The sequence below is a fragment of the Uranotaenia lowii genome, chromosome 1 (assembly GCF_029784155.1).
Source record: "Uranotaenia lowii strain MFRU-FL chromosome 1, ASM2978415v1, whole genome shotgun sequence".
In the NCBI taxonomy this organism is placed as follows: domain Eukaryota; kingdom Metazoa; phylum Arthropoda; class Insecta; order Diptera; family Culicidae; genus Uranotaenia; species Uranotaenia lowii.
This window is the reverse complement of record NC_073691.1, coordinates 65,106,572-65,134,163: the sequence shown is the minus strand read 5'-3', so window position 1 is coordinate 65,134,163 and position 27,592 is coordinate 65,106,572. Positions and strand designations below refer to the sequence as shown.

At 35.9% G+C, this 27,592-nt stretch overlaps 1 protein-coding gene across 2 annotated transcripts in view; it reads left to right on the top strand.

Moving 5' to 3' along the window:
- The window catches only part of LOC129740497 (proton channel OtopLc), a 207,865-nt gene that overhangs the window by 6,649 nt on the left and 173,624 nt on the right, over positions 1–27,592 (top strand). The window contains exon 1 of one of the 2 annotated variants that reach the window (XM_055732188.1): positions 19,921–21,525. The exons of the other annotated variant lie outside the window; for it this stretch is intronic. The gene's annotated coding sequence lies outside the window, so the exon portion shown is untranslated. Of the gene's footprint in view, positions 1–19,920; positions 21,526–27,592 lie in introns of those variants that run through there. 2 annotated transcript variants of the gene reach the window in all.

The following is a 27,592-nucleotide window of genomic DNA, read 5'->3' as shown; positions in this document are numbered from 1 at the left end:
TACCCCGAACATGCTATGTCTTAAATAATATTTTCTTTAATCGTTTATCACATTTCATCTGTTGTTTTGTATAGATTATGCTCTTCAAAAGCAGTTATTATGTTTTACTTTGAAAGTGCTTTGCTTTGAAGTATGGATGTCACAATTCTAATATTTTCAAGCCATTTTTGAAAAAAAACCTGTCAATTTCTCAAAGAATATAAAATAAAACGCTAGATCTTACAAAGGGGGGGAGGGGAGGAGGGGATTTTGAAAAATCTTACTTTGTCTCACCAAGGGGGGAGGTAGGTTTGAAAATTAAAAAAAAAATCGTGCTTGCGATATTAGTGAACGGCCCCTTAGCCACTCAATTAAGCCACACGTTGCAAATTTTGGGGTTATCCCTCTTTACCTTTCTTGCTCCGAGAATTTCTTTTGGCCCGGCTAGTAAACGTGTTCAATCGGTTGCATAGAATGGATCGTAGATGCCTCCTGTTTTCATTGTCAGAGGCTTATATTACGAAGTGCGAAAATGGACACATCGAGTGATTGTTGCTCAATATGTTCATCTTAATGCCTGAATCAATAAAAAGAATGTTTAATCATGTTAACATCAAGAAAAGTGTTATTCAACTTTGATGACAGATGTTCGCATTTCCAGGATCTAAAGCCCTATGATTGTCCAGGAACTCCACTCGAGAATTTATTTTCGTATTTTAAGAAATCTAATATCAGTCAGTATAGTTTATTTTGTAAAAAATGCATTTTATAAAGCACAAGAGTAAAACATAAAACAAGCTAAACATGTAAGCAAGAAGGAATATATCGGATTTTCATCTGTTCTGGCTAAGTCGTTTTGGTAAGTGATAATGATGCTTAATTGCTATCAGCTTATTTTTGTTTTTTTCGTTTTTCTGATAGCAATGGCTCTTGATGCAAGTGCTACTTCGATGACGATTTCTCGTTCTTTGGTGGGACTGTCCGAATAACGGAACACCTTTCACGAAACAACGTACAAGGTAAAATATTTTTAATTCAAATAACCTTTTTTTAATAATGCATACCCAACAAACACTTTTTGCTGAATAAACGCTGAAACAATATCGTGGTTAAATTTTTAATCAGCAATCTGGCTTAAAGAAGGCCTCAAAAATTCACCAATTCACTTGCCTGCAGCCTTTAATCATCTTGATCTGGAGAAGTTATTCAGCAAACGTCATAAAATGTCAATTAATGGATCAACCCAAAAATTCCCCTCTCATTCCAATCAAGCCGCCATCATGCAGGGCAATTTTCGTCTGTCTGTCAAATTCCGATGGAAGCGAATGGTTGAACAAAGGCTGAAAAAGTGTTATGGAAGCAACTCTTCAACTCGTCCCATTGGCTGCACTGAGACTTCTTTAAACGCTGAAACATGGATATAGTTTGTCTTTATTCAACCATTAAGCTGAAGCAGCAATTACGCTTTAGCTCAGCTTTTGTTCAGCGAATTGCCGTTCTTAAGCAGCCAAAATGTTTATTGGGTACTTTTTTAATTTTTACAGGATTCCTAAAAGAAAGCTGCGTTGCAAGATGTCCAATAATCAAAGTTTTTTCATACTCAATGAGTGTAGTGTAAGTGATATATTGTGCGAAGATTGTAGAAATAAATTTTATTCACAACAAATTTAGTTCTTTTAAATCATAAGGCAAAAAGAAGTAAAAAACCACCCTTATTTTCATTCCGATACTAAAAACATTCCCAGTAGCTTTCATTAACAAGCCGTGTTGAACTCACACAAAATTCACGTGTTGAACTCAAGAAAAATTCACGGCTAAATTTAAGTACGCCCCATGAAGCCCAAATTCATATAGGGACGCTTTTACATATTGATTTCGTAGCATATACGTGAAAATTAATTGGATAAAAATTAGGGTGATTTGCCAATCGTTGTCCCCTAACCCATTGTTGCACAACATGACTTAAATTGTCAATATTTCAGCTGTTTTTCAACTTTTCCTCAAAAATTATACTGAATCAAGTAATTCGGAATGTTTTCTGATTATATGAGGCTTTTGTGATATTTTCTGCTGGTAAGTGTGTATCTTAAGACATTTTTAATTTTTCTTGTTTTTTTTCGCGCGGTGTTTGTGCTAATTGTTAACTAAAACCTTAACATTCCTTCTACGGAAAATAAGGTTTTACGCCAGAACTAAACATTTGTCGTCATGGTTGGTCCGCACTTTTCAAATCAGACAGTGCGCTGTGTAAATCGCAACGTTATCTTCTACGATTTGTAGAGCACCACACTTCATCCCGAAATGCTCTACACTCGTTTCCGAGTAAAGCCGAAGCCAAGTGCCGAGAAAACCCGGTGCCCCAATAGCAACATTACTGTGTGAGCAGGAGAAATCCCGAAACACACAACTGAAGTGCATTTTTTTTCCTTCTCTTCCTACCACAGTAGGCGAACAAATAGCACGAAACGATATTGCTTCTTCTTATTCCTTTTCTTGTAGGGAAAGAACCAAGCCTACTGAGTTGCTTTAGCGCTGCTCCCCTACACTTAATGTGACGATTTTTTTCTCTTGCTCTCTCACTGGCGAAGTGTTCTCTGCTCTTTGATTGGGTGAACGCCCGGCGTCTTAACAGAGCAGGGCAAGTGTTTCAGAAAGAAAAGCTCACTGAGTTGCATTTTTGAAGCCGCTCGGGGAGAAATGGACAACCATGTTTGTCGTATCAGTTTTCTATAAGAAACGTTTGTTGGACAATTTTAACACCATTATATTGAAAAAAAAAAAAATTATGATACATACTTAACCAGAAAATATGTTAGACCGTTCAACAATTGGTCCGCTCAATCTCCTCCTGCCCCATTGTTGTATATAATTCCGCTGCAAAATTTGTTTGGGAATTTCAAATTTATACATTCGTATACCTTCAAAAACTTTGTTTGGTTGTTTTTACAGCTAAAAATAGCAATAAAAATTTTGGAAGCGATTGATTAAGTCCTGAATTATAACGTGTTTTGAAATAGTAAGGAGGCTTGTACGTAAAAATCCAAATTTTCATTCAAAAACCGTTCAGAGACGTACTGGAAGTTAAAAAGCAAAATTTTGTATTTTTTAAATATTTCTTGGTTCTTGCAATACATTGCATGTGAACAAAAACTAAACCTAACTTGTACCCCAGAAATGATATTCGTTGTCATACAAAAAGTTCGAAATAGGTAAATATTTTTTAATTTTAGTGTTTTGACAGCTAACTTGAAAGCTGGTTAACCGGATGAAAATAAGAATCGCATTATACTGCGTTGCAAAGCCAATAAATAAGTGTGATGATTTAAAACTTTCGCAAAAACATGTCATGAAATTATTGAAAGCTTCAGAAAACAAATCCTGCAAATTTACAATACTTTTCAATGGATTACGATTATTTATTTCAAAATGGTTTTTACTTTTTTCATGAAATACTTCGCTTTTTCTCATGCTGGCAAACAATTAATTCTAAGAATGGGCAAAATCAATAATTTAAAACAAAATTCATTTCAAACTTATTTGAATTTCTTGTATATACGAAAAGTTCTTCTTGCATACAAATTGTCATACAAAATTGAACACGTTCATTGACTACATGCAACTAAAACAACTCGAATTGTCTATTGATATGACATGTTTTTTTTCTGAATAAGTGGATATTTACGTTTAACTAGTCATTTAAGTAAATTCTGTGCTATAATTAATTATTTTCCACTCAGAATTTTCACATTTTTTGCACTCAATGTCGATTTTTAATAATTAATTCAATAATTCAAAGACACTTTATAAATACATAAGTTAATTTTTTCTACTGTCAAATCTTAAAAATGAAGTTTTGAAATTATTAAACTCGTTGAAAAAGCTTATGTATGTATGAAAATCGGGCAATTTGCATTATCTGAAAAGTGTCAAAGTCAACTCAACTGCATTGGCTTAGAGAGACTACTTTTTTATTAGATTTATTTTGAAATCCTTTATCCCGATCATTTACTCAACATTTTATGCAAAGAATCTAAAAGCTGTTCTGAAAAAACTGTTTTTCTAATTGCGTGACCACAAATCTAAAAGAATTTTATTCCATGTCAACAACGATCCCCTTGATATTGTTAGTAATATTGTCAGAATATTGTACAGGAGGAAAACTACGACCCTTAATCCCAAAAACTAGAAGTCGAAGGTTGGAAGACTCGAAATATTACTTATCTGACGTGCTATTTTCTCAGGAATTCGAATCTGCCGTCGAGTTGCCGTCACTGGAGACATCTATGTGAAGCTTTATTTAGCCCTTATCATCCAGACAATTAAACAGTCATAGCTTTGTGAAACTTAGTTTGATCCAAAACAGTTTTTCTGCCGGAAAACTCTTGGGAAGAATTTCTATGTGATGTGATTGTTTCCTGAAATTGATGAAATGCTACAGAGGTTACATTAATTACAAATAAACCCACTTATATGAAAAAAAAAATTTAAATCAATAAACTTTTCGAAAAAAAAACTCTTATACAAAATTGGATATCATGAGCATAAATCAGTCAAACGATCTGAAACTTGGGCGTGGTTGTGTCCATTTTCAAGTTTTAAATTGAGATTCATTATGTAAAAATCGATCGACATTCAAGTGAGTTCTAAAACATTTGTTTTATAAAATCGCATCTTCTTCATAGGGGTAAAAGGGGGCAAAACAGATCACGTTCTCTAATCTTTTCACCTGTTAATAGCCACTTTAAAATTAAGCATTAAATACCTTTCAGTTCATTCTATGGGATTTTAAAGACATAAAATTTTATGTTGGTAGGACATATAAAGAAAAAGGCTCAACACTGAACAAATTAAGTTAAGTAACACTCCACTCAAATGGCATCGGGTAAATTAAGAGGTGGATTTGAGTTTCTGAGAAAACTTCACGTGTGATAAATGCCATTCCAGACACTCAAACCGGTGGCTTTGGTTTTTTTTTTGGGCCGAATTGGAATTGGAAACTGCATTGGACGTTTTATATGGAAGACCACCCCCCCCCCCCCCCCCCTTCATTAGGGGCCTTCTAAAAATTAGATTGTTTTTGATCTAGAAGTTCTCATAATAAGTTTCCTCAACAAATATCAGCCTATTCGACCTCATGGTGACTGATTTTTGAAATGTGCAACCATTGGAAAAAATCGGACAACATTATGCACGACACAAAATTTGCCTGTGCAACTATTGCGCACAGACAAGCTGTTTTAAATGATTTTTTTTAAATTTTTATGTCACTTTTTTAAAACACTTGAACTTTTGGATCTTGTTGACTAATCCTGTATGAGTGCATCGACAAAAAAAATCGAGTGAATTTGGTTGAAATGACTCAAATACAGCATAAACACCAAAATCATCTGCTTAGCTGTGCAACGATTGGCAAATCACCCTATGTAGTTTTCCACGTAGCCACTACGTGCAGATTATTTTGGGTGTAGGGTTTAAGTGGTTTTTGTTTGAACAAGAAGCTTAAAATATTTGATGCAGATTTGTTAAAATTTGAACCACCTTGAAATAAATATAGAAGATGTCAGAAGTAATAGAAAAAGCACATACATAAGATGCTGCCAACCGCTTGTTGCTTTTTCGGGAGCTCGGGATTGGCTATATGTACGCTATGTGGGCGGTTGGTGAATTAAGGAGCCTGGATTTTCTTCTTCCTTCTAACGTCCCCTTTGATGGGGAAAAATAGGACAAAATTCGTGACTTTATCTGGCTAGTTTAGCATTGAATAAAACATTTTACAATTCATTTTGCGGATCCGCCTGAATCCAAAATCGAAACAGCGATTTTTTTTATTCAAAACGTTTAGCCTTCTGAACGGCTGAAAATATAATTTTATTCTTTGGATTTGACAATTTTGTTATATGTTAACTGATAAATTAAGTAATCTTGCTTATCGTGGCATGAAGACAACCAACATCCAAATTTGGTGTTTCAATGGTAATTTTGATAAGGTCCGAATTCATAAACTATTTATCAAGAATCAGTTGAAAAAAAATGTAGATTGTATGTCTTTAAAGACAAATTAATCTTGTGAAAAATATATTAAAACCAAAAATTACAAGGCTCCCTTAAACTTAGGTTAAATTTTTATGATAACGTTCTCGAAGGTTTTTTGTTGGAAGTATCTGCCAAATCGCGATAACAAATCGAGCCCAGATTGCATGAATAACTTGAAAGGTTCCTGTTTTGCAATTTCCGGGAGAAGAAGGAAAGGGCATCGATTAACCACGACAGAAAATAAACATAAACAAACATTCCGGCGGTTTCGTTGAACATCAGTCTTCCATCTAACGGCGTTGATGGGAGGTTTTTCACACTCCGGAAAAAGAACAGTCCAACCTGTATCGAACGGGAAATTGGGAAAAGGCTACCTGTTTACAAACTTCTGAAATGACACACATACCAGTGAATGGGTATCTTTTTTCAGCATAGAAGAAAGGATATTCAATGGAAGTGGGAGCGGTGGAATGTCGGACAGGTTGCTTGTATTCACGATGAGTAAAACTGTTCTTTGTTCTGTAAAATATACTAAATGTATCGTGTGGTGAGCGATTTCCTTGTATTGGTACCACCAGGATACGGGATTGAGCTAATGTCTGCGATTTGCATGTATGATGGGGGAACCGTTTTTGCGCGGGAAATGATTTTCCGACGAGAGACTGTAATAAAGTGAACCCAGTGGACTCGAAGTGAGTTGCAAGAATCGACCCGAAGCGAGAAGGGCAATGAAGCGGGAAAATTTCGTTTTTCATTTCCCTTCTGCGTAGATAGGGTGACTACGCCTAAAGATTTTTCCATACAAGAATAGCAGTGTTTAAAATACAGTTTCAATATATTTAGTTAAGTTATACACAAACAATCAATATTTATTGACATTTCAAAACAAAAAAAAAGTCATAATTTATCAACTTCACACGTTTAGGTGTGTAATGTTATCTTCATGATTATCTTTACACATTAGAGTGACATTAGTATTAGTAGGAGAACAGTTTTTTCATCTGCTGTCATCTTCAGCAGCATCCGTGTTCCAGCATACAGTTTTCCACTTTTGCGCAATGCATCGATGATTTCGGTTCATGTGGGAACTGTTGATGCTTCTTGCAGATGATGATGATGATGGATGACGATGACTTCCCGCTCCCGCTTTTCCCGCTCAGCATTGCAACATTGTTGAAACCTTTATTTTTATTTTTCCTGCTGACGCAGTTTTGTTATTCTGCGTTGCGAATCCATTCCATTTGGATGCCGGCTCTACCGTGTTTATGAAAGATGATTCTTTTTTTTTTCTCCTCCGATTTGAAGGGTCATGTGAGTTGTAAGCATAGCAGTTCACTTGAAAGCATTGAATTTTCATTTGCGATTTGTTTACATTTTGGAACCCGTTTTCATTTCCCCCCAAGTTGAATTGTCGCTTTTACAACCGGGTCCGGTGGGTTGTTGGAAAGTGCTACAAAAAGATATTTAATGTAAACAAGACGGCTCAAAGGGTGGTTCTACAATCAAATTAAACAACGAAGTCATAGAAAAAGTGCAAAAAGAATAGTATGACTTCAAAATTACTCTTACGTTAATTCAGATTTTGAGCTGCCTTAATGTCCCTGTATTAAGTAAATGTTGTCCACAAAGCTTTGCGATTCAATAACTTAAATACATTTATAAGATTGAAAATACCTCATTATTTAATGCAGTCTAATTTTGTATTTTGGAGTGATAATCTTGAAGAAAAAATTCCTTTGCATATCAGCTAACACCTCATTCGATAGAAAACGATTTTACATATCATGCATATAACCCCTTGTAACAAGGATTGTTTAACAACAAAAAGATCTAACATTTGTTTAAGTCACAATAAGACCTCTTCTTATCCTAATGATCCCGCGTCGATTGATGATGATTCATGATAGTTCCACGTTTTAGACCCCATCCGCGATGCCAGGTAAATGTTTGACGTTTTGTATTTAGGAAAAATGTATGGACGTTTTCAAAAGCTCTTCGAAAGCTTCCTAACTAATCAAAACTTTTCTATGGAGGACATGGTGTCGCTAGTGTTTGCTTAATAACTCGGATTGTCAGTCCACCAGGCGTGAGTGATATTTCACAGGACGCGATTTAAATTTTTTTGCAATTTTCGTGTTGTTACCGCATTTGGGCAATTAATTCGCACCCGCACAACAATACGGCTTTGACATTCAAGTTGAAGATTCGGATTTTCGTTCGTAAGTATATTTGACTTGAGCTCTAGATGTACACTGTTTTCAGTTCGGCTTCCGAGTGAAATCCTCTTTCACTGATCGTGCTCCACTCGTTATCCGAGTTTACACGAGGTGTAAGTGACTCGGACGGCAAGTGTGAGAGCTTTCGGATCAGAGTGAAAGAAAGAGAATTCTAGTCAAGAGCGCCCTAGTGTTTCCTTCAAACACCTCAGCACAGACAAAACCTCAGTGTAGGTTAATGAAGAAAAGATTTACACTCAATGACAAAAAAAATTACAACAATTTCTTCCCCGCTGTTGCGTTGTCAGGTAGTTTCGTTAAAAATCAGGACACCACGAAGAAAAAACAGGATTTTTCAGAACACCAGTAGATTGGTGTAAATAAAATGCAGCTCTTTTTAGTTTGCATAAATGAAGGCAAAATAACGGTGCTGTAGACGCCTTCATTTATGCAACCGAAGAGATTAACTTCTTAGCTGGCTTGCAGATTATATCGAAAAACATCGTTTAAATATCATCTGAACCGAAGATTACCATCGGTTTAAGCGTTTTATTTCAGTTTCGTTTGATTTTCTCATCACTTAACAACAAATGCAATTATAATTTAGATTTTGTTTTTCAAGAATCAGGACAACTCGAGAGTTTTTGGAAAACTAGGACCACCTCTCGAAAATTAGGACAATTTCTGAAAAACCAGGACACCTCTGGTTCAGAGAGCAGCGTCTTTTCTCGTGAACGTAGTTAACAAGAAAAAAATGTGTTAGATCTCAGATTTTATCTCAACACAATGTGCAATAGACTTTTCGGAGAAGGGAATTCTCTTCATCAGCCGATGTGAGTGCTTTCGCTCTCCCTTATGTGTTGACAATCTCATTCTTGCTTGCAGTGCGATTTATCTCTAGTCGCAAAGCTTGGGGGAGCATACGAAAAAAATTGCACTCTCTTTCACAGTACAAGCGGATCTGAGGAGTTTTGCTATCCATGCTTGGAACCATCATCAGGTGTTGTCTACTGGATATTCCAAGATACTGGAAGTACTCCACTTTCTCAGTTTGATGCCCAGCTACCGTGAAACTGGAGATTTATTCTGTGGTGATCTGCATCTACTTGAAAAATGGAAAAATGCATTGCAATTGTTTGTTCTTAAGTTTTAATATTTAGCCCTTTAATGCAAAACGTTGTTTTGAGATTACGTTTATGAAAATCAAAATATTTCGAAAAAAAATTAAAAATTAATTGACTTACAGTATTTTTATGCCGATAATTTATTCTATGTGTGAGATATTTAAGAAAGTATGCAGTACAATTGCAAAAATAATACTTATTTATTTTGTTTTTAAAAGTAGGGTAACGAACCTATTTTTAACCACTTTGGGAAGGTGCTATGCCATTTCATGAAATAAAAAGTATGTATATGTAACAATTTTTTACTGTTCTATCCATTCATTACGAAGATCAAGGTTTTTCCTATCGAAACGCATCTCCGTTTGTTGCAATGCAACACAATTTAAGCCTAAAATCTCGTTTATTCGATTGTTACTCTGATCGGTATTTTGGACCAGCATGTTCCTATTTCGGATCACCCTCGGGTCCTATTTTGGACCACCCAAAAACTAAATAAGATAATTATTCAAGTTTGGCTGCATTTTAGACAGCAATTGGTTTATGCGTATAATTTAGTTAGACTTTTTATTTTTACTCTCGAAGGAACTAAAGTGAACAAAACTCACTTTAGTTCCTTCGATAACCTTTCTTCAACTTTTCCGCAGCCTCTTCCTACACTTGTTTGATGGGTATTTAATACTACATACAAGACAATCATCTGTTATTTGTTCATAAAGTTAGTTTTAAATGTTTTGGAAATTCACACGAAAGTACACTGCAATCTCAACGAAACTTGTTGGACAGTGTAAAATAATGGTCAGTTTTCTGGGGCCAGTTTGCTTAACTTCAGGATCAAATTTCAAAACGCAACACAACTCACTTTTAAGAGACCCAATGATAAGTTAAGAAAGTCCTTAGTGCTCAACGACACTAATTGATTTATCTTTTCTCCAAAATTTAAGTGTATTTGGTTTAGCTTTATAACTGTACCTACGCTGTGTACGCTGAAAAATTAAAAAAAACTTTTGTTTCACAAAAATCCTTAACGTCGAGCAAAATTTATATTTTTTTTAGAAAAAAACTACATTTTCAGTAGGGGGAAGTTGTCTACTACCGGACACTTAAGGTTTTTAAGCAATAACTCTAAAAATAGATTTTTGTAATTATTGGTTCCTCTACTGATTTGAAGAGTGTCAATATTGTGATCACTTGACTATATAAGAAAAAAAATAGATTTACAACATATTCATGTGGTAAGAGAAATCATTTCATGTTAGTTTTTACTCATTTCCAAAAGTGTTGTCTATGGCCGGACACTACGAATTACTTCACCTAAGTTGTCACCAATGGCACAAAAACGTAGCAAAATGACTGAAATCACTTGCGCAGGTCTAGTGAGAATGTGTTTTCTTATACTAAACGTTCTATGAAGCCAGTCATAAAAGTTTTTTTGACAAACCTGAATGAAACATTTGTTTCGAAAAAACTATATAAAAATTGTCTATGACCGGACAGCAAAATTTAAAATTTCTCAGAGGACCAAAATAGTTTCGTTATTGAATCCTTATCTTCTGCTAACCATTTGAGGGTGCTATAGAGATAAAAAAATGAAAGTTTCAAGTTGAAATTATCTATAATTTTGAATATTTTCATGTCCGGTCATAGACAACGATTTGGTGTCCGGTCATAGACAAATCGCATTTTTTTTAAATTTTCCTTATATTTCGTTCGAACTTCCGTTTTGTTATCTTATACCTACTGTAGTCGACAGATAACCAATCAACGATGTCGTTCATGTGCAGTTCAAATTTTACAAGCCGAAAAAACTGACTACAATACAAATGCAAAGTGTAGGCGATCCTCTCCGTACTACTAGCCAAAAGCTTTAGATGCCTATCATTGGTTAACCTTTTCACATTGGATTACCATATTTCTAACACCATATCAGGCTACTATTTACTTTATTTTCATGGTGTTAGAACATTTTTAGGATATTGTGTTTTCGAAAAATCGATGTTGTCCGGCCATAGGCGATGTCCGGCCATAGACGACTTCCCCCTACTTTTCCGGTTGTAGTTTTTTAAAATTCCAACAATTTTTCGTTAATTTTGAAACATACAAAGATTGTCCCATAGCTATATTCTTTGTTGAAATTTTCCACAAATAACTGAGTTGTATCATCTTATATTTAAACTATGTACATATTTGCCGATTTGTTGTCGTTTTTCGCTAACCTCGCCCTAAGACGGGGTTTGTGAAGTTTGCTTAATTTAGAATTTTAAACAAACTTTCGCTCATATTGTGGCGCTCCTGGTGGACGGATTTGGAAGCTCTTGGCGCCCACGTGTCGACAATTTTGTCAGTTTCATGTATGTAATTTTGACATTCCGCATATTGACTGTAAACAATCAACATGGAAGCGAAAAGAATGGAAAAAAATGTGAACATTTATTTGGAAAATCCATTGTGGTCTGCATCTAGGCAAGCTAAACAGCTGAAATTTCCTTCGCGGCTGTGAAAAAAACGAAAATTTTCGATACAAATAAGATAATGTCGTCGGAACTATACCAAAAAGAGTGTCCCGAAAACGAATTTTGCCGTTCATTTCATCCACAACCAACCCGTGATGTTTTGGCCGAATTTGGTGAGCTGTAATTACAGCAAAGTCGTTCAAGAATGGGTTGCGGAAAATAGGTCCAGTTTGTTCCGAAAAACCTTGACCCACCCATTTGCCCCCAGTTCCGTCTTATTGAGAAAAACTGGATAACCATGAAAAGGAGACTCAAGGCAAAGGGGAAGGTTGTCAAAGACATCAATCTGATGAAGACCTAGGGAATAAGATAGCTTAAACGATGGACTTAAGAAGGTGTTCACCGCCTAACGAGCCGTGTTACAGGAAAAATTCGAGAATTCCTTTGAAACCTAGACGGATAATTTTACCCATATGTTTTCTTAGAAGTATGAAGAAAACGCTACATTTGTATAAAAAAAGATCTTGAATTCAGTACTAAATAATTGAAATACAGGCAAATGTTTTTTGTTCCAATTCTATCTGAAGCAAGCATTATTATGAGACCTTGCTTGCTGTAAACCAACAAAGGATCTCGAAAGGGTTAATACACCTATGCAAACGCATTCCCATCATAAGATTTTTCCCAAACAATATAATTACCTAAACACTTAAAATGACCGTTTTATCCGCTGGTTCCTCTTACCCGACTTTCTCCTACAAGTACAGGTCGTTTACATAAACTTGAAAGTGATTTCATGAAATATAGTGTTGAGAAGCTGTGGATAAAATGTTGAAGGACTGTGGTCCTATCTTGGGTTTTGCGACGATCGCCTTGAAAGTGTCTGCCCCTATCGTCCCTAGAATCAAAGTTTACTTAAGACTCTCAAACCAGGGTATGATATTAGGGAGATGATCGGGTGTGAACGCACATACCGAAAAAGTCGCTAAGTGGTTATTGGACGAGTTAAAAATGATGTCGAAACCCTTCAGCAAAATTAGTAAACAACACACGTGAATTCGCCAACTAAGTGTTTACAAGTGTTCCCGTTCAAGAAGCATCTAATCTGTTAGATTGATTGCTTTAACAACATATTGGGAGCAATGGGAAACTCAAAGTCAGAAACTACAAGAAATTGGTGAACCTGTGTAAGGGACAAACTTTCTTTAAATTTGGGGATTTGTTCTGTAGACAAACAAAGAGGGCACCAATGGGAAACCCTCTGTCTTCATTTTTTTGTGAACTGTTTATGGCTCATTTGGAAGAAACTCTTAATAATTAAGGTTAATTCCTGAAATATGGTGGAGTTACATTTTTTTGTAGAAAATTAATATTTTCTTGAAGAACTTCTAACATCCATAAACGGTTTGCATTAGAATATCAAATTCACTTGCAAAATAGAAGAAGACAGGAAATCACCTTTCCTAGATGTTCTGGTAAGCAGAGACGAAGGCCTATTCCAATTAGAAATTTACAGAAAGCCACCAGGGTAATACCGAGCACCTCCAGCCCAGTATTTCTCAATTGGGCGGAGCTCTGGCGTGTTGAAAGGGTTATTGTCCTTGGGAACCACCTGCACGTTGTTGGAGGCGTATCCATGGTCTTTTTACCGTAAAAAAGATGCCAAATCCGGTCGGAACAGTACGGAAAAACTGTGTTTCTTCAGGAAAGGCAGCTGACGTTTATTCAAATACTCTTTCACGTAAATTTCTTGGTTGACAGTCCCGGAAGCTATGAAAATGCTGCTTTTCAAGCCACAAGTACAGATGGCTTACCAAATCAGATATTTCTTCGCGAACTCTGACAGTTTCATGTGCTTGAAAATAACTGCTACCTTTCCCCTTCCTTTTGCCGTATAAAACTCCTGTCCCGGAGGCTGCTTGTAGTCGGCTTTGACGTAGGTTTCGTCGTCCATTACCACGCAGTCAAACTTCGTCAGCATCGTCGTGTACAGACTCCGGGATCGCGCTTTGGCTGTCGTATTTTGTTTATAATCGCGATTTGCAGTCACTACTTTCTTGTAAGTCGATAGTCCGGCTCGATTTTTGGCTCGATGCACGGTTGTAGTCGTACACCCAGCTTATTTGCGGCATCTCTGAGAGAGAGAGGTTAGGGTTTCGCTTGAAACTACCGACAACTCTCTTTGTCGTCTCAGCGGCTTCCGGTTTTCGATTTCTCTCCGATCCAGACTTCCTGGCTGTCGACAAACGTTCCCCAAACACTTTAATTACATTTGTAACGGTTGATTTGGCAACTTTTAGCGATTTTGCCAGCTTTGCGTGCGAGTTGCTCGAATTTTCGCGATGCGAGAGCAAAATTTTGAAACGCTGCTCTTCTTCCTTGGATGGCATTTAGACAACTGAAGAGTGAATTCCAAAATCAAAATATGAGCAACATTTTACACACACACACACCTTCAAAATGAGGGGTGTTCAGGTTTTTTTAAATGCAAAATTGAAAGAAATACTTCAAGTTTATATTGACCAAATTTTGACCGTATCACCCTTTAGCCCTTAATCAACACTTTATTCTCATATATAACTCTGCATTAATGCTTGTTTTGCACTATATGCGTATATAATGCAGATTTAATGCTAAATAGGCGAAGTAGCGGGCTGAATAAATGCTATCACAACATAGCCTTTAATAAGCATTACAAATGCTGAATTAGAGCACCATCAAAACGTCATTTTGTCGCCAGCCGTATAAAAGCATTAACAATGCATACTTAGAACACCTTTTAATTTTTTAATTGATTAATCATGATTGATGTGAAACGGAAATTCAAAATGTAAAATTATTCTTTGATTTATTAAAATGAAAAAAAAAAAAATAAAAAAATAAAATCATCTACAACATCAATCAACCTGCTGAATGAAGGATTATGCATGTTTAATGAAGGGTTCTATGTAATGAGAAGTGATTATAATTGAATTCTTTTTAACGAATAGTCACCGTTGATTATTATTTTATGAAAGTTTAATGGCATTGCGGTGAACTTGATACTACGAAAATTCTTGATAGAAGAATTAAAGATTGAAATTAAATGACGGATAGACAAAGCAGATGCTTAATAGGAGAAAATTGAAAGATGTTGAAAATGAGCCAAGAGCATATTTTATGGAAAGCTTCAAAGGTGCGTTCTAGACCCTTTGTCCCACATCAATTGAATGGCTGAGAAAAGTAATAGCGAGAGGCGCAATTACGTTCACCCATACATCCAACCCGATGGATTGGTAAAGCACGTGCTTCCCAATCGGACAAAAAAGTCTTTTTTGTCCGATTGGGAAGCACGTGCTTTACCAATCCATCGGGTTGGATGTATGGGTGAACGTAATTGCGCCTCTCGCTATTACTTCTCTCAGCCATTCAATTGATGTGGGACAAAGGGTCTAGAACGCACCTTTGAAGCTTTCCATAAAATATGCTCTTGGCTCATTTTCAACATCTTTCAATTTTCTCCTATTAAGCATCTGCTTTGTCTATCCGTCATTTAATTTCAATCTTTAATTCTTCTATCAAGAATTTTCGTAGTATCAAGTTCACCGCAATGCCATTAAACTTTCATAAAATTATAATTGAATTATAAATTATCTTTGATGAGTCTCGAACCGAGGATCTCGCAGCAGCCTTTATCTTTCCTTGCGCCTTTACCATTTCGACCACTCTTGATGCTGATAAGGTAGGTGAAAAAACCCTTACTTCAAGTACGGTTCGGGTCACACCATTTCATAGACAATGTTTGCATGAGAAGGTTTGGAAATGTATTAGAAAATTTTGGGAGAAGACAACTGCAACTGCCCGCTCTGATTTTTTTCGCTAGCTGTCTTGCTTACTCACACGCAGCAAATGGAAAAATCACTCTTGTTTACATTCGCGAGTTTGACGTTTCTACGCTTTAAAAAAGCTTTTTATAAGCATTAACAGGAAGGAATATGTGCATATAGTGCAATCATAAGTGCTAATTTTTTTTTATTGCTTCTATGCATTAATAATGCTTATATAAAACTAAGAAGCATTATGAATGTTGATATAATGCTAACTTGCATTAGAAATGTTGATTTTATGCTGATTAAGGGTTATGGCTTAATGCTTATGGTTACTTGGGTAGCCTTCTAGAATCTGAACGATTGTCTAATATGTTAACAATAGGATCATCCATATGTTAACACATTAAGAAATGCGATTTTTTTTTATTGCCACACTCCCCCACACCAAAAAACTCAACTGAGTCCCCTGGTAATGGACACTTCAGTTCTCAACATGTCTGGCAGCAAAAATTTACAAATGGACGCGAGCAAAAAATTTAAGCATGTTGAGAACACAAATATATTTAATGCGAGGAAATGTACATTAAGATTAAAGTATTATTCTAGAGAAGGGATCTCAGTGGAAAAAGGTTTCCCTTTAAGAGATCCTTCTTGCTTACTTAGTAAAAATAACAAATAACAGAAAAAGTATATTTAAGAACATTACACTACTGCTTAATTATTAAGTTCAAAAAATTACAAATTAAAATGAGAAGTACAAAAATATTACGAATAAAAAAAAACTGGTATAATGATTGGTTGTTATAGGTTCAGCGTTTCCTTAAGATGTTGTATTTGTTTCGTTTTAAATATGTTACGGTTTTGAGAATTTTTTATTTCCTGCGGTAAAGAATTATATTTAGTAGGTCCGGTAAAAGATATTCTCCGTTGACCAAAGGTCGTGCTAGATCTACTGCATTGTAAATAGTTTGATTGACGGGTAATATGGGTGCGCGATACTACAGTGAACTTCAAATTACGAGAGGTATTAGTAGAAGGGAGATTATCGAACACAAAAATCATTGTTTGCAAGTCACAAAGCTGAGATAAAGGCAATATATTGTGCGACGTGTCTGAGTATAGTGCTGATATCGTATAAAGCAAAGGCAAATTTAAAATAGTTTTCAGGCATCTGTTTTGTAAGGTCTGAAGCCGAGATAAAGACGATATGGAGGCCCTGCCCCATACAGCTATCAAATAATTTAGATGGGAATGTATGAACGCATAGTAAAGCTTGAAAAGAACGTGGCGTGGAACAAATTGTTTAATTTTCCACAGAATTCCACAAAACGAGGACACTTTCCTTTGAATATGAGCGATATGATTATTCCAAGAAAGCGATTCATCCAAAAGTATGCCTAAATACTTAAATTCATTTACTTTTTCAATGGTACACCTCCCAACCAATGTATCATTGTGTGGAGGTACAATTTTTCGTGCTGAGTGGAACATTACATATTTAGTTTTTGAAAAGTTCAATGACAAAAGGTTGCTGTTGAAATAGTTAAGTAGCAATTCGAGGTCTTCCTCCATTTTGCTTATTATAGTATTAGGATTTTTGTCAGGGTAAAAAAGTGCAGTATCGTCGGCAAAGAGACGAGGAGTACCATGTAAGGGATGCTTGCTTAAGTCGGAAAAGTAATGGTCCAATATTACTTCCCTGTGGAACCCCTATTTCAATTTTTTCAAGTGCACTGCTGGTGTTGTCAATGGACACGAATTGCTTCCGATTTGATAAGTAGCTACGAATTAAGTCATTGGCTACACCTCGTATACCATAGTACTCTAGTTTGGTCAGGAGTATTTCATGATCTAAAGTGTCAAACGCCTTTTTTAAGTCCAGAAACAGACCACCAATGATATTCTTGGAATCAATATTTTCGATAATTGAGTCAACTAATTCGCATATTGCAATCAAAGTACTAGACCCAGATTTAAAACCATACTGTCTACAATAAAATATATTATTGTCAATGAGGAATTTATTCAACCTCACTGTTAATAGTTTTTCAAAATTTTTGTTAAAAACACTCAAAGTAGATATCGGTCGATAATTATTAACGTTGGCAGTATCTCAAGACTTTATTCGGGAAACACCAAAATTGGGCACTCTATACCTCAGACACTATTGAACTAAATTCAAGAAGATTTATTATCTTTGAGTTATCAAAAGTGTTGGGTTAAATTTTTTAGAATATACTTAGTTACGTTGTTAAATTTGTAATATTTCAGTTATGCTTCTAAGAACTGCTCACTCGCTGCGAGCGAAAATACTAAATATCCCGTATTTGATACGCAAGATTTTGACATTAAGAACAAGAAGTGCCAAATTAGGATGACAGGTGGAAAATAGTCCGCTTGTCCAGTAATAACAAGGTCACGATCGACGGCGACGAGCTGGAGATAGTCGAAGACTTTGTCTATCTCGGCTCACTGGTGACCGCAGACAATGACACCAGCCGTGAGATCCGGAGGCGAATTATCAGCGGAAGTCGTGCCTACTATGGACTTCACAAGCAACAGCGATCGAGAAGACTTAGCCCTCGCACGAAGTGTAACCTGTTCATGACGCTTATTAGATCGGTTGTTCTCCACGGGCATGAGACACGGATATTGCTCGAGAAGGACCTCCCTACACACGGAATATTCAAGCGAAGTGTGTTAAGAACCATCTTTGGCGGCGTACAGGAGAACGGAGTGTGGAGGCGAAGGATGAACCACGAGCTCGCGCGACTCTACGGTGAACCCAGTATCCAGAAGGTGGTGAAAGCTGGCCGGATACGCTGGGCGAGACATGTTGCGAGAATGCCGGACGACTGTCCTGCAAAACAGGTGTTCGCTTCGAATCCGGTAGGAACAAGAAGAGCGGGGCGCAACGAGCGAGGTGGTTAGACCAAGTGGAGCGTGATCTGGCGAACGTGGGGTGCCCCAGGAATTGGAGAACAGTTGCCATGGACCGAGTGAATTTTAGGAATTATGTTCGTCAAGTTATGTCGTGAGACGGAATACTATGAAAATAAAATAAAAGGTGGAAAATAAATATTTGAATTTAAGCTAGGCAACCTGATAAACTTGGTTCTATATTTTATTAAATAAATCGTAATAAATGTTTAATTTCATCTGCACGTCGTTAACTTCACCGTGCTCGTGAATCAAGTTTAATGAACATTGTAACCAAATTGTTCGACTTGTGTCCCATTTTCTGTTGATTTTGTATGGGGACCCCCTTTCCATAAAAAAAGGATTCTGCAAACTGTTATACAAACCATTTCTGACTCAAAAAAATCCTCGGATACCAAATTTCACTCCATTCCAACCGTCCGTTTAAACGTGATGGTGTTACAAAGAAATTTCCTAAAACCCAAAAAATTAAATATCTACGAATCAAGGATTTAGCTTATTAATATAAATAATGAAACCCATATAGCGAAATTCGGTACACTTTCCTAATAGCGATTTTTCAATTTAAATTGAAAATTAACAACAACTAAAAATATCAGCTGAGAAGACAGGAAGCTATAGCTTAGTGAGCTTTCAGGGTCCCGTAGGATGACATATTGCTTAATTTTGTTTTTAAAAATGATTCTTATAAAACTAGATTATGTAGGATTTCCAGACGGTGGGAAACGAGTCCGATGATAAATGGTGATACATTATTATATTAAAAACAAAACGGTAGCCATAGATCCGTATTAAATTAGCTTCAACTGCCACTTGTAGGTATGCTACCCACTTGTTCACTGGCTCACAAGAAACAGAAGGATTCGTCCCGTCATCATCAACCACCATCATCAGTATCATCATCGTATAGGATAACGGAGCATGGCATAATCATCGACACCATTCTTTTGATGGCGGCAGGCAGCAATGAAGCTTCCCCAGTAGCACCAATAACATAAAAAACAGCCGAATGAAAATAAAAACACCATCATTTGATCAGGCAGGAGCCGAGCCGCCACACTTTTCCGGTAAGGCAGCCGCCACCATTAATAGTAGGGTAAGGGGGTACATTTTCGGCTTAACATTTTTAATTGTAGAAAGTACGCAATGACTCTGGAATCGAGAAAAATTGGGGAAACGTCATGAATGGAAACTTCTACCCCACTCAGAGTAGTGGCTGCTGGTGGGAGGATTTTCCCGACTGGGTTGGTGGGTGGCATGGATGAAGGATTTCCTCGCCCGACGTTGGATGTAGAGCATCTCGCATCGCAAAACGGATGATGGTCCATTTGCAAACACCGCACTACTAGCCGTCATTCGTTGATTGTGATTTCATTGGATCGGTCGTTTTGTGCGAGGCGCGCGTGAGGTGGTCAAAGTTTTGGTTTGGTTGCTTTCTTGCGCGACGAAGACTACGACGACGATAATGGCCACTTTAGGCCGAATTTGATAACTGGTTGTGGAGTCGCGTAGGAGTGTGGGAAGGACGTTGTAGCTGTTTGATGCTCGAAATATTCAACATCATTCGGAGTTGGAACAGTTACTATACGTCTAGGAATTGTGTTTGGAGCTAGGAATAATGTGTAGAAGATGAACTCGCGAGAAAAGGTCCGACGTTTTCGCGCGGGATGCACATTTTTAGCGGATTGAAGGAAACAGGCCGTTTAGTCGTTCTGTCGAGGGGTAGAAGGAGTGATACATAGTTCGCGTATTGTTGTGCATTTTATGTGCAGCCATGAATAGCTTGGCGGGAAACTTGGAGACTAAAGTGGGTGGGTGGATCTACTAGAGGAAAATCTACTATAGTGCAGTTTTTCACAGCTCTATGTGAGCTGCAACAAAACTGCTGTGAACTGTGAGCTAGCCTATGAAGTAGATTCAGTTGTTGGGACGATTTCCAGACGGTGGGAAACGAGTCCGGTGATAAATGGTGATGCATTATGAAAGATTGTTGAACGTGAAGTTCTACTACCTAGATACAGCCACCAGTAGTAGCTAACAAAAGTAAACCGGTGATAAATGTTGGAAATCACATAACATGCAGTCGATGTAGAATGTCTCCAATGCACTTGACAGAGATGGCCGACCGGAGATGCTACGACGATCAACAGGGAGCCGTTCTCAGTTGGGTGACATTTAGCGTGGCGTTAAGTGGTCCATCAACAGCTTATCCAATTCGTGCGTGAACGGTCTGGAAGGGCACGGTTTGGTCAAAATCATAGCTAGAAACGTGAAAATAAAATAAGCGAAGTTTCCATCTCCCGGCAGATGAACACCATAAAAAAGGGGCCCCCAAACCGCAACCGTACTCTCTTGGGGCTATTTTTATGTACATTTTCATGAGCGCATCTCTAGACCAGTTAGTCGAAACGTGTGCGAACATTAATGCAAACCGGGTGCGCCGAGAAACATTTCTAAATGTTCCGGTAAAATTTTCTTAATTTCGCTGCAGCTGTCGATAGTTCGGTGTCATGACCAAGGGAACACATTTCCCAACCATCATTGAAGAAAAGACTGATGTCTGTCGTCGCAGATTTGTGTAAACTCCTTAACAACCTTCAAGTGCTTTCGAGAAAAGGTCTGATTTTACATCCGCTAGCAAAGTAGAACAAGCTCAAGGTATATTTACAAACCTACAAAAAAACGGTGAATTACGTGCCATGTTTTAACCACACGGGTACCTACAACCTGTTGGATTACCAAGTGCCACCAGAAGTGCTACGCGTATTTTTTTTTTGCTCCTATCTTTCGAGACACACTCATCCTGGGAAAAGTTTACTAGAGAAGGAAAACGTGACTGGACGCGTCTAAGAGTGGCACCGGGAAATACGTGTGAGATCGGAACGCGAAAAGTTGGGTTTCGGAACAAAATTTTCTCGTTGGAACCTGTGGCATTAGGGGAAGTTGTGGCAGAGTGGTGGTAAATAAAAGCTAAGTAAGTTGATCGATGCGTTCTGTTTATTAATGCGAATAAATTGCTGTTTTTTCATTGACATATTAACCTTTATTCTATGTAAGTTGAAATCAGTTATTGATTTTCATTCGATAGCCTCTGTAAAATCAAAATTATATTAGATAATTCAATAGAAAGCATTGTCAAACATCACGTAAAAGTATTATTCCAGATTTAAAAAAAAACGTACAGTAAAACGGGGTAAGATTGATCACTTTTTTAAATATTTTTCGATTATTTTTTTCTGTTTAGAGATGTGTGGCATGTTTCATATTTTTAAAACCAGTATTGGACTCCTATGAACGTAAAACATGGTTGCAAAAATTAATTAGACTACTTTAAATTTGGTTTAAAAATCGATTTCGTCTTTGTTTACAATTTGATACGTTGGAGTAACAATGACCAGTCTCTATTTTGACGGTTTCAACGAGTTTTCTTGATCATAAAGGATACAAAACCCCTTCATAATGTTTACAAATGCTAGTTATTGATAGACTTAGGCAGTTCGGAAAAAATTCAAATTACATATATAAAAATAGTCATAAAACTCTACAAAATTGAATAGAACACTTTCGGTGGCTCAAATATACAAAATATGTAACTTTTGGTCCAGTGAGTTCTAAAATACACAATGCTGAATTTCGGTGTTTCTTGGTTTAGATTTCTTCGCGGTCAAAAAAAAAACAACACTGCGGTCCTTAATGTGTTAAAGCCGAACAACAAATAAAATCGAAAGATGGACAATGATGCTGCATAAATTAAGGGGCAAAAAATTTTAACATCTATAGGGGAGAGTGGGGATACTTGATCCCCTTTTCTTATTTTCAGCATTTTCGTGGGAGTAAAAAAATTGCGATTTTTCTGAAGCTATGGGAGACTTGATCCCTTATTGAAGGAGACTTGATCTTTTATTCAGGAAGCCCTAATCCTTGTATCAAAATCAAACAAAACCCCAAGATAGAATGTTAATTGACTATTTTGGTCATGTTTGTTCTCATTTCACAATTTATAGCAGACATAAGAAGAAAATTCTATAACTTCGTCTCAACGCTAATATCATTGCATACTTAAAGGCGCTATTTTTTATAATTAAGAGAAAATTAATTATTTTTGCTCTTTTCTTCAGACAATTGTTTTATAAATATTAGTAATTTCGTAATCAGCAATCATAACAATCAATTCAGAAGTAGAATATGCCGTTTGGAAGGGGGATCAATTGTACCCAACTCTAGGGGATCAATTGTACCCATAATCAACATTTTAGAAAACTTTTTCTGAAAAAAGTTGAAAGTTTTCCATTGCTTTGAGAATATGGCATTATGAAGTTCATTTTACGCTCGAACGATTGATACATTGGAACAAATATTTTTTTCATAATTTGCCCATGTAAGGAACATTTTAAAGTGATGAAAAAATATCTTCAAGTTACACTTTGTGAAATTTTTCAAACAAAGTTCAATTACTCAAACAATTATTTTGTTAAAAAATTTTAAACTACAAGCATTGTTATTTTGCTCATTTTGGCACATTTTTCTAGAACATTTGATCTTTGTAAGACATTCCAGTTTTGAGATATAGCTAAGGAATCAAGTATCCCCAGGGATCAAGTATCCTCAATCTCCCCTATATATAAAAAGCAATTTCTGTGGGTTTGTTTGTTTGTTTGTTTGTTTGTCCTCTATAGGCTCAGCCGTCTTAAGAGCTAGAGAGCTGAAATTTGGCATGGATGCTCATTAGGACCACGAATGATGAAAAATGTTTTCAGAATTTCGGTTGACCCCTTCTGAAGGGGGTCGTCCATACAAGACAAATATTTTTTTAGCGTTATTGACGTTAATTTTCGTCGGATCATGATGAAAATTTGCACATGGGGGTTTTGAAAGGTCAGAAATCGATTTCAGGTATTGAATTTCGGGTCAGGGGTCGGCAAAAGGGGTCGTCCATTTTAGCTTTTCAATATTTTTGTGATATTGACGTTATTATTCATCGGATCGAGAAGAAAATTTGCACTCGGATGTTTTTAGGGACGGACAATCGATTGCTGGTATCAAATTTTGTGTAAGGGGCCAGCCAAAAGGGTCATCCGAATTCACTGTACGTTATTTTTGCGATATTGACGTTATTATACATCGGATTCAGATGAAAATTGGTACACGAGAGTTTCGAATGACAAGCAATCGATTTCAGGTATCGAATTCAGTGTAAGGGGTCGGCAAAAGGGGTCGTTCATATTAAATTTTCAATATACTTTTGACGTTATTATTCATCGGATTGACGTGGAAACTTGTACATGGGAATTATTAAGGACGAACAATTGATTCTAATTATCCATTTTTGGGTCAGAGCACTATGGGGTTTGAGGCGGCAAAAAGTCAAAAACTGAACTTTATCGGATCGCTTTTTTATTTTTACTAGTTAATAACTTTATATTTAACTAAGATATTCCCAGTTTTTCAACTCATTATCTTGAAAACTGAACGCACCACAGACATCAGACTTTGAAAAATTGAAAAATTTATACGATGAAGAAAAAAATTTAAATCACATATATTTCTATGGAAAACATTTTTTTCTCAAACTTAAAGTACACCATATAAAAGCTTATGTTAAAAGCTATCATTTGAACCATTCAAAATTTTTACACACTAAATTGATCTATGATAAAAATGAGTAAATAATTATTTTTTTCAAAAGTCAAAAACTTTAAAGCCTTGCCAAAAAAAATCCTCGCATTTCCCCATACTCTTTTCACTATCAAGATCTAGTTTAAAGTCCTAAAAATACAATGAAAGAGATTCCAGGCACCTTAATTCACCGTTTTTTGAGTTATAGTCAAATAAAGCTGAAAATATCATGCAAATGGGTAATTTTTACCCATTAATGAGTATAAATTTAACAAAGTTGATGTTGATTTGTCAAAAAAAATATTACTCATGATTGATCAATCATTTCACACATTTTTCTCTTGAGTTTCATGAAATGTCTTGATGTTATTAATCATTTAATGATCAATTAGTCCAAAACCCGGTTTTCAAAAGAAATAAAAAGTAGGGTCAAAAATAACACCAAGCATCGTACTTTAAAAGTTATTTATACAAAATTTTTGTTAGAATTTATTTTAAGTTAGTTAAAATAGTAATTTTCAAACAAAAATAACAGAATAGTCTAAAACACCTAATCATACTTTTTGCCGCCTCATTGTATGGAAATGCCCCATAGTGCAGAGGTCGGCCAAAGTTGTCGTCCATATTCACTATTCACTATTCACTGTTTTTTTTTGCGATATTGACGTTATTATGAAATGGATTGGTTTGAAAATTTACATACGGGAGTTTTGAAGAAAAGGCAATAGATTTCAGAAATCAAAGTTCGTAAAAGAGGCCACCGATCTGCAATGATCAAGTCGAAATTTATACATGGGGTTTGGGAGAGTCAAATGATTTCTGATTTCAATATTTGTATCAAACGACAAAAAAGGGGGTCTTCCATATAAATTGTTAAATTAGTTTTTGCTACAATTACGTGAGTTTGTATCGCATTAAGACAAAAATTCATATACGGGCCGTTTTTGGCACGGTCAATTGATTTCTGATTTCAAACTTAATAGCAAACGACAGAAAAAGTGATCGACCATATTAACGTTGTCCACATTTTTGCAATGATTGCTAAACAATGCATTCGGAAATGTGTCTGAAAAATCCCTAACAATTGACATTCATTCAAACTGTTCATGACATATTCTAAATTGAAAGCGAAACGAAGTTCGTATGGGATCAGCTAGTTACTTATAAAATTTTAAACTGCAAAAAATTGAAATTTTGCCTGCATTCAATTCTCTAGGCCCTCAAACTATTCCTCTTTAATTTTTCCATCAAACTTTACCATTTAATGAGTTTTCAAACCTTTTGTTCATGGACTGGTTTATCCTTGGAAAACGTCCCTATTTTCCAAATATCAAAAATTTACCTAAAAATACAACACAAACTACACCAAAACTATAAATTAACTAATGAAAAATGTTGAACTTTTACATAAACAACCTGCTACTACTAAATGCCATGATTTCATCAGGAAGGGTGTTTGTTAGTGAGCCGTCAAAAAATAGATATTTCAAGATTTTGAAATAACATTTATACTTATATTTGAAATTCTCAAAAAAAAACAAAGTCTATCTCAATTTGAAACTTAACATGTAGGTTTTTAAACGTAGAAAAAAGTTTTATGATATTTTAGAGCGAGTTCACTGGTGTTGGGAAAAAGTGATTGAAATTTTGACATTTTGAAAATTTTACCATGCAATTTATTTTCAAGATCTTTGGGCGTTGTATTTTTTTTTTACAGCACTGTTTCTATTTCAGCCGTTTGTGATAGAAATATTGCAATTTTTGCATCACAGCAACCGAAACTACAACACGTGTTGTTAAAAAACTTGAAGGCCACAGATCTTGAAAATGTTTTTGCTTGGCAAAATTTTCAAAATGTGCAAAAAGTGACAAATTTTCTACAACTTTTTCCTTACACCAGTGAACTTGCTCTAAACTTGAGACTTAGTTATTGATGATTATGAGGAAAAATTCCATGTTGATCAAAGCTACCCCGTTTTACGGTATTTTTTTTTATTTATTTACTCTTCTATTAAGTTCGGTGGAATATAATTTGAAAAGCGGCTATCTGTGACTCTTTGCATGCGAAACTGCGGCTCTAATAAAAATCAGTGAAAAATCAAAAAATTAATGATGGTGAAAATTTAGAAACAATGTGTATATCATGTTTCAGTGTGTGTATATTATAGATCAAGATGATTTAACAATCATTAGCGCTTATTTTCTGGTGCTCTTAAATTATACCTAATATTTACGTCACTTGAGAACCTAGATGGTTTTGTTTAAATATTTCTGTAAAGATGATATGGATATTTCTATTTTGATGAAAAATTAATACTATAAGAAGTACGAAACTAATCCTCATTAAAATTTATCTAAGAAAAAATGTTCTTTTGTAGAAGGAGTTCTTACTATGCCCCGGGATTTTGTCACTTTATTTCAATGCAAAAATACTCAAACTTAAACCTTCTTATTTAAAGTAACATTTTTTTACATAGTGTTCCGTATCACGACATAACCTGATGAACAATATACTTCCAATTCCAAAGGGACATTACGTGACATGATGACGTTGAAAGTGATAGAGAAGAAAGAAGATGATGATGATTCAAGATGACTGGTGAATGACATAAAAAATGATGTCCGATGTTAAACAAATGAATCAAGGCCGCTTCGTCTTAGTGTACAAGTTTTTTCTTTGAAAATTACTCTTATTTTCCTTTCCGAAATCTTTGAATTACTGTACGTTGTACTGCAATTATCCATTAAAATATAGATTTCGGAGAAATACGCCTCCCAAGCAATAAAAAGTCACATATTTTATTGAATGAAGGTTTTGAAAGTTACATATTGGCTGACAAAGAGAATCAACTGACCAACTCCCTTAAGTGAACTTTAAGTACTAATTAATGAATTTGAAAGTTGCAAAAGTAATTTATACGTACGTTATACGGGACTGAAATCACATAAAGGGCACAAAAGTGCTCAAAGCGGGATTTACTAAGTCACAAAAAGTGCATTGAGGTGCTTTCAAAATGAAATCACCACATCGAGTTTTAGTTTCAGTTAGAACAACATCTAGGCGTGGTCTAGTAGTAGCGTATTCGATTCTCACCACGAAGGTTGAGGTTCGATCCCCAAGCCGGGCAAGTTTTTTTTCAATAAGTAATTTAGTAATTGAGTGACCATTCTGATGCGATATATGAAAGAATTGTAGGAAAGAAGCAATTGAGCAATTTGTCGAGTTTGGAATCCGGTGCATGGCATCATGACGGCACCATATAGTAAATAATCAAGAGAAGGTGATATGAACCGATGTCAAGGGTGCAAATGAGATAGACAGAGAAAGCTAATTTTACGATTTTTGGAAGCTGAATAAAAAGGCCGCTGGAAGCTGAATGGAAGATCATAAAAACTTTTTTTTAACTTGAAAGCTTCAATAAGAA